The sequence below is a fragment of the Xiphophorus couchianus genome, chromosome 5, assembly GCF_001444195.1.
Source record: "Xiphophorus couchianus chromosome 5, X_couchianus-1.0, whole genome shotgun sequence".
Classification (NCBI taxonomy): Eukaryota; Metazoa; Chordata; class Actinopteri; order Cyprinodontiformes; family Poeciliidae; genus Xiphophorus; species Xiphophorus couchianus.
This window is the reverse complement of record NC_040232.1, coordinates 10,250,838-10,261,150: the sequence shown is the minus strand read 5'-3', so window position 1 is coordinate 10,261,150 and position 10,313 is coordinate 10,250,838. Positions and strand designations below refer to the sequence as shown.

The 10,313-nt window shown below is 37.9% G+C and overlaps 1 protein-coding gene across 5 annotated transcripts in view; it reads left to right on the top strand.

The window, feature by feature from the left end:
• The window catches only part of pik3r5 (phosphoinositide-3-kinase, regulatory subunit 5), a 28,834-nt gene continuing 18,521 nt past the window's right edge, over positions 1 to 10,313 (top strand). Inside the window, exon 1 of one of the 5 annotated variants that reach the window (XM_028018782.1) lies at positions 1 to 274. The gene's annotated coding sequence lies outside the window, so the exon portion shown is untranslated. Of the gene's footprint in view, positions 275 to 734; positions 820 to 1,129; positions 1,252 to 3,361; positions 3,383 to 10,313 lie in introns of those variants that run through there. The other 4 variants (XM_028018787.1, XM_028018785.1, XM_028018783.1 and 1 more) reach the window with 4 other exon arrangements.

Sequence of the window (10,313 nt, the reverse complement as noted above, 5' to 3'; positions counted from 1 at the left end):
CTTCCTGTTTGCCTTGAGCCGCAAGTGCTTGTGAAGCGCAGAGCAGTCAGAAAAGCGGCGGATTGAGAGCATAACGGGCTGATCCCTCTCTGGTTTGACCTGAAACTTCTCGGCTCGGCCCGGCCCAGGATGTGGCTCTTTGAGGCTGTTCAGTTCAGCGGGCGGGTGAGTGAATGAATGGAAGCGACGCCGATAAGGACCCACTTTTTGCGCGGACTTATTTGATTCTTCAACTACACGCAGACAGCGATGGAGGCTGGACAGTGAACAGCAGGTAAGGTGATGAATTTGTATCGTGATGGTTGAATGAAAATGACAGCTTGTGTTTAATAGTTAACAGGATTTAAGTTTGGCTTCTGATTGCACACGATTTGTTGCAAAAATATACTTTATGATGGCTGCTGTCATCTCATTGTGTCTCATTAAGAAGTTTTTAAAAGCCAGAGCTCCTCTGTTGTTTGTTTACTGTCAAAACATTAAGTGCCGCTAAAAACCGTGTTGTTATGGGGAAACGGAGAACCCCCCTAAGTGCTACAACAATTTTAGAGACTTCTGCTTTTCTCCATTTATGATTCACACTTATCAAAGAGAGGAAGTAGAGGTGATGCAGGAAAAAAAAAAGCACGTGTAAGTTCATTGCCCGGACGTTGTTGCGTGGCTTACCTGCAACAGGAAAGAGGAGCTGATGGGTGACACAACTGGGCATTTCTGAAAAAAATGTGAGGATTGTGCTTCCTGTTCGTGGGTGGCGTCAACTATCTGATATGTCTCACTGTTTGGAACATCAGTTAGACTTGCACTGACCGTCCACTTCATGAGGTAGGCTACACCTGTTTGAATTGCATTGTTGCCACAAACGGTGAGTCAGACAATATTGTGGCAGGAATCAAAGCATGTAGTCTTGGTGAAGACCACTTGCTGAAAGTAAATGCAAGCGTCGGAATGAAGAAGAATGGAGATTTCTTCCATCCAAGGAAGATTCTTTGAGAATGCGATAGTGATACTGATTGCTGGGATGACTTTGGTGAAAATCTAATTATTGTAGTAAAAAACAACACTACAATAATTAGGACTGACTGCTTATTCTTTATATGCCTGAACCTTCCAGGAGGACTTGCTATTTCTCAATATCAAAGGTATTTTAACGGGAAGGAACTCTGTAACTCTGGTCCTCAAGAGTCTGATGTCCTCTATGTTTTTGGATTGCTTCATCTGAGTCGGTCTGCAAGTGGAAGAGAGGAAGATCTGTGGGTAGGTTGTTCATGAGTGATGACATGATGGAGCAGGAGATGAATGCATGAATTTTGGTTATTTGGGCTGTTGTAGTCTATAATAGGAAGTGCTATAAATCACGACATATGTATCTCTTTTGACCTACATTTCCTCTCTTGAAAAGTCATTGTTGAAAATTTGGACATTGACCACAGAATCAAGTCAAGTTGTTTGTGACAGAAAACACAACAAACTAGGAAAGTTTACTGCCATTGGACTTCAGTTTTAAAATGTCTGGCACCATGGAAGTGCTTGTACAGCTTAAAAATTTACTGAGGTGGTTAAACATTTGAGAACCACAGTTTTAGATGTCTTCCTTCTTCAACAAATGGAAGGCTCATAGACAGGCCTCTGTAGAACCTGATACATTTGCCTAGGAGTTAATTAAACTGTATATAACATGTACTAGAGTCTGAGGCCACTAGTATAGGACAGTTTTTCAATGAGCTGGCCATTTTTCATGTGTGCGGAAAAATGTCTTGCAATGGTCTGCAAATGGTCTACAAGACACTGTTAGATTAAGAAGAGGTGAAGGGAGAGCTTTCTTGGATAAAGCATTTTGAAATCTAGCTGTAATTAATACTTTGTTGTAGAATACTCATTTGTTTCAAAATCCACATAACTGAGCTGTTTCATCTTCCCAAGCTGGTTCACAATGTGGCACAGCAGCATTGCTGACACATAAAGACTTAACCTGTCCTGTTCTATGCAGAAAAGTTCTCCATAATCCTGCTGATGATCTATTTGATTTAGATGTACTGAATCAGAGGCACATCTGATAGCTGCAGGTTACTGGTCGTTGGACAGCCCTGCTCTAATATTTATAGGAAATTTAAAAAGGTCAGTAAAGCTCCTGTATGTGCAACAGCAAAGAATTAAACATGCAGAATAGCATATGTTAACATTATCCATTTAAATCCCCTCTACTTCCTGTTCTACCCTTTGTCACTGCTGAACTGATGCATGGTGGGTGGGACCAACACCTACTACTTCAGTAATACATCTCTGTTGGTTAATAAATCTACAGGTCACTATGGCTCATAATGAATTAAGTACTATTTGACAACAATTAACTGAGATAATTTAGAAATGGAAGACTTTTGTGTCTTATTTTAGTAAGATCCAGAGTGAACTGGTCACAGCCCATGGCAACCCACTTTGTTGACTGCAGTTGATCAACAAAGAAATTATGATTCAAAATGACCAGGAATGGAACGAGGCTGCTTTAAATACATTTGCATGAGACAGATCCCTGTTTACACTTACTAAACAATTAGGGTATTTTTTAGACAAAGTTCCTCACAACGTTTTGGCTATATATTGCTGTAGCTTTAGATAGATACTGTTAATATAGAAACAATCCTGCGCAGAAGGGTATTCTTGTTATCAGCATAAAATGTTGATAATGTGACAACCCTTATTCTAACCCATCACTTTATTGTTTTTCTGCTGCCAAAATCTGTTGAAATTCATGCACTAAAGCTAAGCCAATGTAGGAAAGTAGACTCGCATTAATAGATTTGTAACTGTCCTCTACCATTCCTTTAGACCTCTGTTGAAGGACCTTGTTACCTGTTATTGATTGAGCTCTGAATAATGTGTTTGACATTGGTGTTGGTGAAAGGCCAGCTGGCATTGATCAAGTGTCCTGAAAGTTGTTCAAAAATTGGTTGACAAACAATATGAACTTTAAAATAAATGTCAGAATGTAGTAAGCTGTTTGAGAGAACATGTTGGTAAACCATACTACATTTCTATGTACAAGTTTAACCACAGTTTTGACAAACAACTTTCTCATCACTGTGGTTAAATACATAACAAGTCTCAAGACTTTACCAAAATGTCCTCAAAAGGACAAAGCTGCAAGTTAAAGGTTCTACAGGAATGGATTCTAAGAATTTTCTGAATTACACAATCAGCTTGAGTACAACCATCTCCCCTTGTTGAGAAATAAAAACTGTAGGAGTCCCCTTAAGTCAGGACAAGCAATGTTACCATAAATCCTGTTTGCATGGAGGAGATTTTGACACAGTTTGCACGTTTCTTTATTTTTTCACCACAGATATCAGATTAGGCGAGGGAAGGAGGTTGCCACACTGATCCGACTGAGGTGAAAGCAGCATCCAAGTGCAGCACCTTGTTATTCACATAAATGCTTCCTGTTTGTCACTACAACTGTGGTATCAGTGAAATCTTTCACGCTCACCTTTACGACGCATACTGCTGTGGTCGGCGCCTCCGTCTGTGTGAACATGTGCATCTGTGCACTTGCACTATGTACATCTTTTGCTATTAAAGAAAAGAATAAGCGGTGATGAAAGCGTACTAAATTTTTCTCCCACATCACTCTGAAACAACGATCATGTGTCTTTCTGACATGATTGTGTTTCCGCCATTTGTTTCATTGTAAAGCTTATGTATATGTAGAGGACAGGTTGTCAATCCTGTTTTTGCCTCTGTCCTGTTTGGGATAAGGCGGCATAACTCGATATTCCTGGACATAATATTTGCATTAAAATTTTCATGTGTTTATCTGTTATTATTGAGGAAGTACAGTCATGTTATACAGAGCAGCTTTCTGTCCTCAGTAAAACAAGCACTCTTTATTGTCTGTGCTGTAAGTATAGAAGCGCTTTCACTGTAAAAGGAGAGACCTCTGCACACTTTCACATCCTTTGTCTGTTATAAAATAAGCTTGACTCAAAGAAATATGGTAAGTTTATTTTAAAAAAACACAACCTGCTTAAAATTTTTTTAGCATTTTATTTATATTTTAGCCTAAATAAAAATACCTCTCAAAAGCTTTTGTAAGCTCCTGAGGAGAAAACATAGATTAGAGACAAGGTAAAAGATTATGGCTTGACTTTGGGTTGAGTTCAATGGTCTGTCCACTGCTGTTAACATTGGCTACTGTCTTAAATAAATAATTCTTCCTGTAGAATAATATGCTTTAAAAAGTGTGGGAATCAATCTTGACGGATTGATATCTCGTGATATTTGTTTCTCTAAACTTCATTGTTGATGAATTCTCATCTTAACTCTGTATATTACATATCCTGGTTGACTGTATTGATTCCAGGAATCACAGCACTTGGTTATGTATTATGTGCATAATTATACATCCAGTTCACAAGATGAGGCTGTTTATACAATTGGGCAATTGGGTTTAATGAGAACAAGTTGAAATTTCAGCAATATTTTGAGAAAAAATATATGTTTGTTTTCATAAATACAGTGAAGGTTACACCAATCACAAACTGTGAGTTCATATGAGTGGGAATCAATTCAGTCCAGATTTGACAAATACATATACATTTTATTACTCTAAGGTAGTGTTAATATGAATAAAAATGCTTTTAAAGAAACTTTTTTGTTGTATTTTCACAAACTGAGGACATAATTTAATAATGTAATACTGCATTTTAAAGAAGCCCTATTCATTGTTGAATAGAGCTGCACAATAGATTAAACTGGAATTCGACATTTTATTACGAGTATATGGAATATTATAATCACTAAGGAGTGTTTGAATGCAATATTTGGAATGATACTACATTAATTTATTAGTATTAGGGATTCAAGATCTGCATATGTGTACAAGTTTCAGACACTGGAGGCTGAATTCAGAACTCTCACCTTCATTTTCAGGGTTAAGAATAACCAGAAGAGGTGATGGCAGTGGAACTGCTCTTTCTTAGAAATACCACACCTGGATGACAAATGTGTGTTTTAATGTTGTGGTATCTCATTGCAATTTTCCAGTACATTTGTTTGTAGCATCGTAATGCCACTTTCCCTTTAAGACGTCGTCCACGTAGAGACGTGACCAGGTTCATCTCCAGAAACGAGTATCAGAGTGTAAAAATATTTTAATCGTCAGTTTCTTGTTTCATTGTGTACATGTGAGGCACGTCATTTTTGAAGTTATGACATCTGAGCCCCATCTCTCTCTCTGTTTATTGGATGTGGTTCATTCTCACAAATAACAAAAATGGCGCTGTTTGTTGTTTTTTTTTTTTTGCATTGTTTTGTGGCAGTGTCACAGTGCCACTTGTTGGCCCGGAATACCTACTACAAAATTTCTTTTTTTACGAAAATTAACCTTGTTGATCTCTGTCGTTCTGTCCCTTTACTCCATTCTAGTTAATGAAAATTCCCACAGTTAGCAGTTGTTATACTGAAGGGAAGCCTTTAATTACAGACAGGCTTTGGAGTTGGACTGAGGTTATTTCCTAAAGCTGTAGGAAGCCAGTTCACATCCAGCAGAGTGAGAAACGGGGTTTAAGAGCTCTGTGGGCCGACAGAGGAAAGGAAAAAAAAGGCAGCGACACTTACTGTATAAAGATCTTGTCCTTCTAGGTCTGTGGGAGCATATCTAAGAGTACGATCACATTGCAACAATAGAGAAGCACCTGCTTCCCCAGCAAAGCAGGGAAGTCGTCTTCCTGTTAGGAAGCAGTTGGTAATTGAATCAGTGGGACATGTGGGAAGCTGCTTGTGAGGAGATGCAAGAAGATTAAACAGAAAGATAGAATGAGAACGAGAAAATCACACAGGGAGATGAAGGGCTGGAAAAGTTCAGTTAGTCTGGAAAATAAATTTCCTAATTATTATAGAGAACAACAGAGTCATTTAGAGACTTTACACTCTGCTCTTTAATATGGAACTGTGTAATAGAGACTCCAGAAAGGATCTCACGTTTGCATTACCGCCTTTTATTCCTTTGTTGTGTTTTTATTCGTGGCTGTAAGAATGCGGTCTCACCACATTGCCTTTAGCACTTTTGGCTGTATAGCAGACAAATTGTGATCTCCAACAATGCCAGGCTGCTACAGATTTGTTGGTCATATGGGTCAGTTCTATGGTGTGAACCCACCATGTTTGTGACATCTATCTATTAATAGATCTAATAACAAAAAGCAATAATGTCAAACAATCCCTTGCAAAAACTCCATCTTCTTGATGTAAATTATGTGAAATGGGGCCAGCATTGAGTTATACATCCTTCATACCCTTGCACATGTTCTATACCAAACAAGGATCACATTTAGACCCATGTAGAATATCACTGTATGTACACAGCATACACGGAGAGATATAACTTTTTTTTTTACATTTTCTTTCAGTGCACTTTTCAATCTTAAATCCAATACACGTATTTGCAAAATTAACTGGACACACTGGTCCAAATTGCAGCTGGACCAGATGTTTAACTTGGTTTGGACCCATGTAAACATACTTTTATAGACACTAACATAACACAGAAAAATAAGAAGCAGGTTGAAGGAACTCAGTGAAATCCCAGTCATTTGAAAAGAAAATCTCCGACTCTAATCTATGTTAACTTTAAGGGGTTTGCGCTGCCTTGGATTTGCATTGAACTTTAGTAATTTTGCTTGGTGTCTGGGGCTCTGTTTGAATAAAGATGAAGTAAAAAGGTGTATTTAAATCCACCAATGCTATTAAATTCTCTCTTCTTTCAACATTCAACCAAATACTTTGTCTTGTTTACGTGATGCGATGTCGAAACGGATGGCTTTGATTGATTTGGCAGATGTTTGCATCTGTGAGGTGCAAAAAAATGGATATCAAGGCCAAGCATCTCCCATTTATCCAATGCCAAGAGCAATATTAAGAAATTAATTTCAAAATAACAGTCCGTACCACAGTTTTGTAACGCTCCTGGTAAACCTTAGTGAAATCCGTCACATCACAGGCAGCTACATGTTTTTGTCTGACTTCTGCAGAGTGTAGTTTGTAAAAAAGTGGAAGTGAGCTTGTTGACTGTCAGGGATGTACATCGTACATCCTCTTATGAAACACCATAGACTCATACATTTGTAGCTCAAAACTCTGTAAACAACCTTGTGATGACAGTGCTGTTTAGTCACCAATCCAGGTCATGTTCAGTAGGATGGGTGTTTTCGCTTTGAAAGTGACTAACAAAGATTTTGACTACTAATATGTGAATTATGGTTTATTTCTAAAATCTGTTTGAGAAAGCTTTCAAAGAAGTTGCATAAAAAAACCTAGTTTACCCAGAATTATACTTTGGTGACTGTACTTTCACTACCCCATTCAAATGCTTGTAATCTTCATTATTTGTACATGTCCTCATTGAGTCAGTAGAGCTGTAACTTATTAGTTCCTTCCACTCTCACCGGGCTTGTGTCCAGCTCTGTCCTGCCCTGACAATGACCGGAGCCCACAGCAGAAGTGTCCGCCACGTTCGGCCGGTAGGCGCTGCTCAGGGCCATCCGGGACGAATCTCAGACACAATACAACTCGGAGAGGAGGGACAGCACAGAAAAGGTGCTGCTTTTCCCTGCTGTTTACATACACAATTGATGGTATTGTTGCTGAACAGTTTTGCTGTAGGAAAAAAAGAAATAAAGAGTGTTGAGGGTGGGATAGTGTCGTTTCGGTTCTTGCGGCCTCTTGAACTTGAATTGGCAGACACTTCCTGTCCTGTTTCTGCATTGAGGTCTGTGGCTGGAATGTTTTTACAGTACATCAATAACCTTTGTGTGAGAAGGTACAGACAGCTTATGTAGAGCGTTAGGCGTGATGATTAGGAATTACAGAGAATTTCAAACAAAGCCCATTGTACACATTAAAATTTTAGATTCATTATCAAAATGCGGAAGAATGTTTAAACCATGATCATCGCTCCATCTTAGCAATCATAAATTTGACATGGTTGTAAGAAATTGATAAGCGAAGACAGCTTCACTGCTATCTGATTCAACTTTGTGTTCTTCAGCTATTTCACATCTGTTAATAGTTCACAAGAGCTACACAGTGTGTGTAAAGCTCTTAATTTCATTCCAGATGAACTGATCCAAACTTCGTGGCTTATTTTAGATTTTTGGTTTAGTTACACTTTGTCGCATAAAAACTGTCAAAACTTTAGGATTTCTATTTAAGAAATATAATTGTTGAACAAGATACAAAATATTTTTTCTACCCTTAATTATTGTCCATGTCAAGAGATTTAGGTTAAAAAAAAGTCCAAATGATATCGGAGTTCACATTGCAAACTGTCTTTTTCTTATTTTAGCAATTATCACGGGTAATATATTTAGCAATTAAAAACAAAGTTGTTAGGGAATGCAGAACCTTACTTGATACCAAAAGGTTGCTAAAGAAATCCATTCCACAAACATTTCCTAATCTAATTCTTCCAGAACAAAAACTTAAGATAAAACAGAGCACATTCTGCTTTCTAGTGAGAAAGTCTCACTGTCTCACTGTCTTGCAGTCTGAATGAACCGCAGACATCAGCTGGCATGTTGCAGAAAAAAACAGTTTGGTTTTTGATTGGTTCTAGTATCTTTCTGATTCTGTTGACTTTATTTTAAACACCTGACTAAAACTGGAAATGACTTGTATAAATCCCTATGCTGTGGAAATTAACATCTCACTGAAGATTGTTCTTGTTAGCGTCAGTGGTCCTTTCACTGTTACCTAACATTTTTTATTTGGAGTCTGGGGAATAGTAATTGTATATGAACATTTAATAATATCTGCATGACAACTTGTGCATAATTGTGCTGTACAAAAGAGAAGAATGTATTAAATTAATCTGTTGCAATCTTACAAAGCCAGAAGAAGGAGAATTAGAAGATTGCAGGGAACAATACTTAATAATAAAGATTTACAAAATAACATGACAAATATGAGACAGAATGACAGGAGATATTATTAGAAGTGGTAATGTCCTCCATGATCTGGAGCAGTCAGCATCAGGTGACTGTTGGTCAAAGACACGGAACCACATATGACCCCTGTTTGGGTCATTACCTTTAAATGACTTTTTAATGTCCCTTCCTTCTTTACTTCAAAGTCCGAGCTTAAATATTAAACACAAAGTTTGGCATTTGGAGCCAACAAGCAAATACTAACAACCCACAATTTTTGCACCTCTAGTATAAGCCACCAATCTCTTTTGGCTATGTCAACACATTCATCTGCTGGAAGTTTTCTAGTGAGACAAGGTTGTGCTTTATCTCTAGATTTTGTTTGTATCAAGGTTAAAATAAAGTAGTACTTGGATGTACAGTATGATATATGTTTAATTACTGGAGTCATTACTTCAACTTGTATACATAAAACAGAATTGCTGAGGTAATTTTTGGATTTTAAAGTGGAACCAGTACTTTCCCTAATAGTGCACTCCATTTGGACATCAATGATGAAATTTCAGAAAAAGACAAGGGGAAGAAACGTCAGCGCATGGCATGCACTGCTAACCGTAATCAATATGGCTGTTGATCATAACAACCAAAAAAAAAAGCTTTTCTGATTTGTAACAAAAACACATTTTCACTTTTTTTAATGTTAAGGTTGCTAGTCAAGACACCTTTTTAGTGTTTTGTGGATGAAAGCAAGACGCAATATTACAATTTATTTTATAATTAATTTTTTAAAATCTGTACGAATGGGTTTTAATGGCACTAGTGGCCTTTAGTTAAAAGTAGCTGGATAGGAAGAAGGGCAGAAAGAGAAAAGGGAAGATATGCAGCAATTGGCCCGTGGGTGGGAATTGAACCATGGGCAACTGCATTGAGAACTGTAGCTTCTCCATATGGTGCACCTGCTCTATGCAGAGGCATTGGACATATTACAGTTGTTATTTTTTCATTATTTGCTTGGACTTGTAAGGTGTTTGTATGCAGATGATGAGATCCAGGCCGATCTCTTTCTGTTTTCAGTTTTACTTGCCAGCTGATCTGTTTTTCTCACATATGATGATGTGCAGCGTTTCCCCAGAGTCCAACCTGCTTCAGCATAAAGCAGATGTGTATGTAATAGTTTTATCTGGCTGAGTGGGAGTGTGTAGCTCGTGTGAGTAATTCATTTACAGTTTTCATTTTCCAGTCACGCTTTATGTCCTTTTCATGTAGTGTGGGGAATTTGTCAGTGTGAGGGGAAATTTTGAGAGCACAGCTTGCCACAATTGTTTTTGAAGTGATCACTCATCTCTAAATCTGTCTCTGTGTGTCTTCACTCTATCAACCGGTGCTTTAAGTGTGATTTCT